The sequence below is a fragment of the Helianthus annuus genome, chromosome 15 (genome assembly GCF_002127325.2).
Source record: "Helianthus annuus cultivar XRQ/B chromosome 15, HanXRQr2.0-SUNRISE, whole genome shotgun sequence".
In the NCBI taxonomy this organism is placed as follows: Eukaryota; Viridiplantae; Streptophyta; class Magnoliopsida; order Asterales; family Asteraceae; genus Helianthus; species Helianthus annuus.
In genome coordinates this window covers 154,152,778-154,160,794 of record NC_035447.2, presented here as the reverse complement: position 1 = coordinate 154,160,794, position 8,017 = coordinate 154,152,778, and the positions used below count along the sequence as shown (strand labels likewise).

The window sequence follows — 8,017 nt, the reverse complement described above, 5'->3', positions numbered from 1 at the left end:
CCAAAAGTTCCTGTAGTTGAATAGAGAGTTCCTTCAATTCTGCGGGGGCTAGTCGATAAGGTGCACGAGCTATAGGCGCTGCTCCGGGAGCTAGCTCGATTTGGAATTCGACCTGACGATGGGGAGGGAGTCCAGGTAATTCCTCAGGAAATACCTCGGGATAGTCGCGTACTACTGGAAAGTCTTCAATCCTCTTTTCCTTTTCCTGCGTGTTGGTAACAAGTGCCAAGATAGCGGTGTGCCCTTTCCGTAAACACTTCTGGGCCTTCAAGAACGAGATAATGCCGGAGATTTCTCCACCCTTGCCACCTTGTACAATGAGGGGTTTGCCAGAACGGCGAGGAATACGAACTGCTTTCTCTTGACAGAGGATCTCAGCGCGATGCTTGGATAACCAATCCATACCAATAACGACGTCGAAGCTTCCAAGAGTAACAGGGAAAAGATCGATACTAAATGTCTGACCAGACAACTCTAGTTTGCAGCCTTTGACAACATGTGAGGCTTCGATGTTTCTTCCATTAGCTAACTCGACGATATGAGGAGAACTTAGTAACGAAAGCGGACGCTTAAGCTTCTTACTAATACGTAGGGATACATAACTAGCATCGGCACCGGAATCAAATAACACAGAAACATAACGATCATCGAGTAGGAACTTACCCGTCACGACATTGGGGTCATTCCTTGCTTCACCAGCTCCAATCACGAAAGCTCTTCCTCTAGCACCATTCCCAGCATTGTTGTTCTGATTGTTGTTCCCAGCTCCCTGATTATTGTTGCGATTCTGATTCAGTTCAGGGCAATCCTTCTTAAAGTGCCCCTCAGCTCCACACTTAAAACATGCCCGGTTGTTTCCCTGCTGCTGTTGCTGTTGGGGTTGCTGCTGGTTCTGTCTAGCTGGGAACTGACTTCTGCAATCCTTGGCCTCATGCCCCATCTTGTGGCATCGCTGACACTGGCCCTTGTTACACGTCCCATGGTGGTGTCTGTTACACTTGTTGCACTTTGGGTAGCTTCCCCGGTAGCCACCCTGTTGCTGGGTGCCTTTGCTGTTTTCAGTTTTCCTTTGCTGTGCTGGGGCCTGAGTGGGGTTAGCATCCTTGCTTTGACTTCCTTCCCACTTACGCTTGCTGTCACTAGAAGTTCCAACAGTGGCACTAATCCTTTTGGGCAACCGGCCCTCTTCTACGGCCTGATCTGTAAGTTTGTGAGCAAGTCGAACAATCGGCTGAATGGTAGTGTGGTTGGCTGAAGTTACATGGCTTCGAATCTCTGGAGCCAAACCCTTGATGTACAGTTCGATCCTTCGGTACATTGGTCGAGACATGTTCGGGCAAAGAGCAGCATAGTCATTGGACAACTTGGTGTAAGTTTCAATTTCCGACCCAACCATCTTGAGTTCATAGTACTCGTTCTCAAGCTTGTGGATGTCATCCCGGTGACAGTATTCATCCTTAATCATATCCTTGAAATCCTCCCATGCCGTAGCATTTGCAGTTTCCAAACCAAACATCTGAATCTGCGCCTTCCACCAAGAAAGCGCGCTTCCTTCAAGCGTAGCAGTAGCAAATTTCACCCAATTTGCAGGCGGACACTCGCAAACAGCAAAAACAGCTTCAATTTTCTCAATCCAATGCAGAAGACCTATGGCACCCTCAGTGCCGTTGAAAGGGAGAGGCTTGCAATCCATGAAAGTTTTGAAAGTACACACTGGTGGTTGCGCAGGTGCATGCTGACCTGTTCGTGAGAAGCGAAGCGTATAGGTTTAGAGGCGAAAAGTCGATGTGGCGGTAGGATCTATACATCCTAAAGCAACGAGCTTACCTATGGGGTGGGCTGCAAAAGCCGCAGCCACTGTGTTGAGCAGGTTAGTGAACTGAGCCTGCGTCATGTTAATGTTTCCTCTTCCGCGTCCACTCATTGTCTTCATAACCAGAAAACACAGTATGAGTGTGATGTCGTAGTGTAGCGAGAATGAGATAGAAGAGAGAGGTGTATCTATCTAGTTTAGGCACACTAGTACGTATATCATAACAGGAAACATAAAGCAAACAAGTAAACACTGGTCCGAGCTATGAGGTCAAATGTGTCGAGCCTTGCACTTGGAGTGTAGTGTCGTCGCGAGTCACGGGTTATAGTCTGGTTTTCTCCAAAAAGATTTTCCCCTTTTTAAAACCAAGTTCACTATAACCAATGGCTCTGATACCAATCTGTCACACCCCCAAAATCCACCTGCGGATAACACCCGCTTCGGGGGCGTGACCGACCAGGATCCAGCCACCAATTATACTGAATACTTAAGTTGATAACAAAAGTAATACTTACTAATCATAAGCTTAGCAAATATTAAGTTCAGAGTTTAAAGTGTTAAGTTCAAAACAGTAATAAATAGCGGAAGCATAAGTAAGGTAGTTTAAAACAAAGTTCATGATTCAAAATAAGGAAACACCCAACACAAGGGTGAACAGACACTACACGTTCCCAAGCTGCAAGCTCCTTCGTCACTGGTTACCTGCAAAGCATGCAGTAAGGGGTCAACAATAATGCTGAGTGAGTTCACTAGTTGTCCAGTTTTAATTACCAAAAACTTTGTTTCGCCGGTTAATTTATCCGTTTATACATGCCCTGGGGAGCTACCCCAAAAGTTAGCGACTAAACTGTTTTTCCAATACCGAACACTAGGTAACCGTTGCGTATCCGCAGGATGCCCCGATGTCAATGTTCTATCATCATTGACGAATATCTGAGTACATTAGTTCACGCCCGTCCCAAACCAGGGCACGGTGTGAGGCTGGTAAACACCTAAATAGCGCTATCAACTAATAACCCGTTCGCCTAACCCGGCGACTAATCGGTATTTGTAGTAGGGACTTGAGTGATAGAGTTTCGTTTAGTGCCGTTAGTTGCAATCCGTATAAACAGTAATTAACCAAAAGGTTTCCCAATACCTGGGAAGAAAAAGTAGGTTTTGTTCCCAATAACTAGGGAAGGTATGTAAATGGTATCCCCTTTTACCAGGGGATAGGGTTGTTAGTCTCGTGTCCCAAACCACCGGGACGCATGCTTTTAAGTTGTGAACTCACCTTGGGTTGCTCGGTAGGTTTAGGTTACTTGTCAATCACGTTGGTCACCACGTCCTAACATGGTTACCGGTATAGGTCAGGTTCGGTGCACAAGCATTCACGTAAAACACATATAGGCACGTATCAAGCATATAAGTAAACAGTCATTGGGTTATTGGGCCGGCCTAAACAATTAAACAGTCAACCGCATCACATAGTCCATTTAACAGATAGTCCAAGTTAACACAGAATGGCCCAATAACCAAAATGGACAGCCCACTCGAAACCAGCTTGTCTCGAGTCGCAACCAGGTGGTCTCGGCTTGTCTCGTTATGGTTGCGAGTCGCAATCGTGGTCTCGAGTTGTCACGTGTTGGTTGCGAGTCGCAACCGTCGTAGTCTCGAGTCGAAATCTCGTGGTTTCGACTTGTCATGCTTTGGTTGCGAGTCGCAACCGTGTGGTTTCGAGTCGTAATGCCGTCGTTGCGAGTCGGAATGCTGTCGTTGCGAGTCGGAATGCTGTCGTTGCGAGTCGGAATGCTGTCACTTTCATATACACGTGATGATGCAGAAAAGACAGTCCAAATTGTACATATGAAATCAGACCCATATTTGGAAACAGCCAATAGGGTTTCTACAAACACTTTTCCTAATTTTGACCATATACAACAATAGATCAAACATTACCATTTTAAAATCTTCAAACTATCTTCAACAAGTTCATCAAGTTCATAGTTTTTCTAGGGTTTTCATGCCAACATAATCACACATTTTGGACCGAAAATCACCTATTTCTAACAAGATTAATATGCAAGAACAAGTAAAACATACACTTAGTGGCATTAACATAACTCGGTTGGCCCTAAACATCCTTAAACCATTATTCCATAACCATTTAAGCATGTTAGCAAGTATCATACATAGGGTTTAACACACATAGTCAAAACTTCACAATCTTCCTAAAAATCATGCATAGTATTTCTAACCAAGCATAATATTTCTAGTTCATTTAACCCACATAAATCTTATACACAAAAGATACACAAAGATAACACTAACCGGTTATGAAAGGAGGAGCCGAAAACAAAGAAAAGAGAACCGAGAAGATGGAGTGTCCGAATTGGTCTTGACCGAGTTTCCTTGTCCGAGATCCTTGAGCTTGAACCGAAAGTTTGGAAGAGTTTGGATGTTGTTGGCTTGGGGTTTTTAGTTGAGAGAAAATAGAAGAGGTGTGTGTTTGTTTGGTGTAACAAATGAAGGAAATGAGGAGGAGGTGGGATATATATTCATAGGGTGTTTCGGGTTGGGCTTGGGGGTTTCGACCCAAACCGGTTACGGCCCAAAGGCCCACTCGCAACCGAGTGACCCACTCGCAACCGCCCGGTTGCGAGTCATGGTCTCGGGTCGTGGTTTCGGCTCTCATATTTACATATATAATACATACATACGTCACATATCAAGTAAAAATCACGTTTTCATTTACTAATATATATATATACACAAAATATTACAAGGTGATCGTTCGGAAAAACCTCGAGTGTCACAAGTGTGTTGTCGATGATGATGAAGATGAGCTGTATGTGTGTATATTAATATATATATATATATATATAGATATATTAATTTTTGAATTAAGAAAATATTAAATGAAAAGCAAAATGACCAAAATACCTCTGAACTAAAAGACAAAATAGGAGGTTGCAACACTAAAAAAATAGGGTTTTTGAAATTTGGACTAAAATGGCAACAAAATGCAAACCACAGGGATCCAGATGTAATAAGTTTGAGATTTGGAATAAAGTGGCAAAACTGGCCAAACCACAGGGACCAAAATGGCAGTTTACTCATTAATCTCTTAGGTAATCTTTTAAGAAAATCCCCTTCTGCATATCGTTCTGTGAGGATGGAAAGAAACAACCGCAAGGAGGTGAATGTGAAAAACGAGATCCAAACCGAGTAACAATATATCATAAAGCTCAACTTGTCTTTATAAATTGTTCTCTCAGTCTCCCCATTGTTCCCCAAGGCACACTAACGATCGTTGAGAGAACCAATATAATGATAAGGGCTGTTGGATTGTGTATGAGCCGGTTGTTTGCTTCATCCAATCTTCACCCTTTTGTCTCAGATTACTATGTTTTTTTTAACACCATCATTGGTGTTTCGTTTTCCCTGTTGCGGGATTTCATCCGTTCTGGCGGCACTATTTTGCCTATTTCCTGTAATTAGAATATATTTTACAAGTGAATTCAAACTAATTTCAATTCTTTGAATGTAAATAACAACATTTTCACCTTAAACCACTATAGCTCCATTTGCATTTGTAACGCTGCACCAGTAACCTTTTTAAGTTTGTTTTCAAGTACCAACTTTGCAGCTAACTACAAAAGGTTTTTATCCTTGTCCTCCAAGAAAGAATCATCATGATGTAGATCCTTGTGATAAGCCTCCTCGTACCCCAAACAGTTGTAAGATTTCTCACATCAGTTAATTATTGAAAGTTGGTAGAGTGTATATGTATCATCCCTTATCTTCTGGATTGATTGTGGAAAAAATCAGGTGATTTGCTCTATAACCTTAGGAATTTTATTCTTCACATCAAGAATGAGTGCATCTTTAAATCCATTTCGTATATTCCGTATCTTGTCATTTTTCTCACAGCAAAACTTCAGTAAAGTAAGAACCTTATTGTGTTTGGTTTTGTCCTCATGGATGGACTTGATATGCGGAACTATAAATGATAGCAACACTTAGGGACTTTATATGATACATAATGAACTGGATTCAAATAGCGGTGCACAAAAAACCCGTACCCGAAACCAGAACCGGTTTTTTTTGTACCCGGGTATTTTCTACACGTAGGGTATGGATATGATATACATATTGAGCTCAATACCCGTACCAAGAATCATACCCGATTTATACCCAAATTAACCAGAACCGGTTTTTTTAATACCCGTCTTTTTAAAGTATACTTTTATGTTTACTTTACATCTTATATTTTTTTTTAAAAGCATGTTATGAATTAAATAATTTGTACTTGAGTGAATTTATGTCATTGTAATATATTATAATTATTTACAAACCAAATTTGACTTCCAAACGAATTTATTTTTGAGTGTTTAAAAAAATGTTTACAAAAACCTGTTCGGTTAATACCCGACCCTAATTATACCCTACCCGGGTACATAGGGTTGGTTTTTCTTCTCAATAATTGTACCCAAACCCTACCCGGTTTTTCTATACGCAATCATAACCAAACATGGTTCCATACCCAAAACCGGGCATTAGAAAAACTCGATTTGGATCCATACAATAAGCAAGTTTAATCTTGTAACTTCAATAGAAACCATTGTAATGGAAAGAAAAATTAGAGTCATAATTACCATGTAATACTGCAAATTCTCAAAATTTGATGCAAATCCTCTCCATAACTAAACAAGAAATCAGGTTAGGTTATATGAATTAAAGAAGCATAATCACACAGAACTTAACTAAAAATGCAACAACAAACAATTAGGCCACACCACACCCTGCTATAGAGACACAGATGGTTAAAAGTTTAATCATAAGCCAGTTTAAAACATATATTTCGTTTAAACATCACCAGTTTAAGTTTTTGTATATGTGTGATTGTATCTCGAGAGCTCGTTTATTAGGACATCTTGTTTTCAACGCGAGCTCGACTCACATCATTTCATAAATTTGAGACATGAAGGTGGAATATACTTAATTTGACCCTCATGTGACAAATTGAAATCGGTATACTTAATTTAAAGATCGAAATAGAAACGAACCGACTAAAATGAAACAAAAAAGACTGAAAAATCGAAACGAAACAAGAAAAACTAAAAAGATCGAAACCGATCCGAAATGAAACCAACCAAACGGAAACAAAAAAAAAGAACCGAAACCCATTCCGATCATTTCTTTAAAGTTGTTGACCCGCTTTGACCCGAAAATAACAAGATGAAATTTCAACTGGCCTATTGTGACCCATTTAGTTAAAATATCTTACCCAAACCAACCCATATAATTTTAAAAGCAACCCAAACTGACCCACTTGGAAGGCTTTGGGTCAAGATTGCCCCCTCTAGTTTTAAGCAAGTTGTTGCCCCTCAACCTTTATTTTCTTCCGGGTTTTATCATTAAAGTTTTAAAAACCCGATCGATCTTTCGATTCCTTCTTTTTCCACCAACACTTGGAAATCAATTTGGTGACCATTACCCAACCTCACCCGACCGTTATACAATACATTAATCTTTTTGGTTGATTTAATTAAACTTTTGGAGTCACAAACCATGGAAAACGTAGCTCTTCTAGCCGACAAGATTGGTCCTGCATTTCTCTTGGTTCTCAATATCCGGATTCTTTGGTGCATTGCTTATGCTGCTATTCTCTACAGACACACCTTCAAAATGAAAATAAAATGCAATTAGATTATGTAAATCATAATAGCTATTTAAAAACAAATTTTCCAAAACAAAAAAGCCAGCCGGATTGGATATTAGAAAAAAAGAATTTAGAGCATGTAAAGAAGCATACGAGAATAAACAAATCTTTGGTAGAAGTTGTATCGTTTGGCACTCCAGAATGTATCCGGCTTTTCTGTAAGATGATACATTGACCTCCACGAACTAGGGCCATCTACTGTATCTGTATCCAGTTCATGGTAGTAGTCCTTTAGCAAGTCACATGCAAAGTCAGCAAATATGATATACAAAAATAGAAATAAATTTATATTAACAACACCAGATAGTAAAGCTAAAAGTCAACATGGATTATAAGTTAAACTCACCATAATAGTTTGCCTTGATTGTACTAGCGAGTAGCCGATAGCCGATGAGCGTCTATTCCCTTGAAGGGATTGCAGCAGCCATTGACGTGGGTGAGCCCAATATATTCTTTGCACGCTTCAAACAAATAATAAAAAATCGTTTTGTGAGAGTGGA

The 8,017-nt window shown here is 40.4% G+C and overlaps 1 long non-coding RNA gene across 1 annotated transcript; it reads right to left on the bottom strand.

The window, feature by feature from the left end:
• Window positions 1-5,359: 5,359 nt before the first annotated feature.
• Window positions 5,360-7,732, bottom strand: LOC118487321. The gene is made up of 4 exons (XR_004881367.1): window positions 7,611-7,732; window positions 7,366-7,476; window positions 6,451-6,498; window positions 5,360-5,795 (listed from the first exon to the last, which is right to left on the bottom strand). It is a non-coding gene; the product is annotated as an uncharacterized LOC118487321 (long non-coding RNA).
• Between the last annotated feature and the right edge of the window lie 285 nt (window positions 7,733-8,017).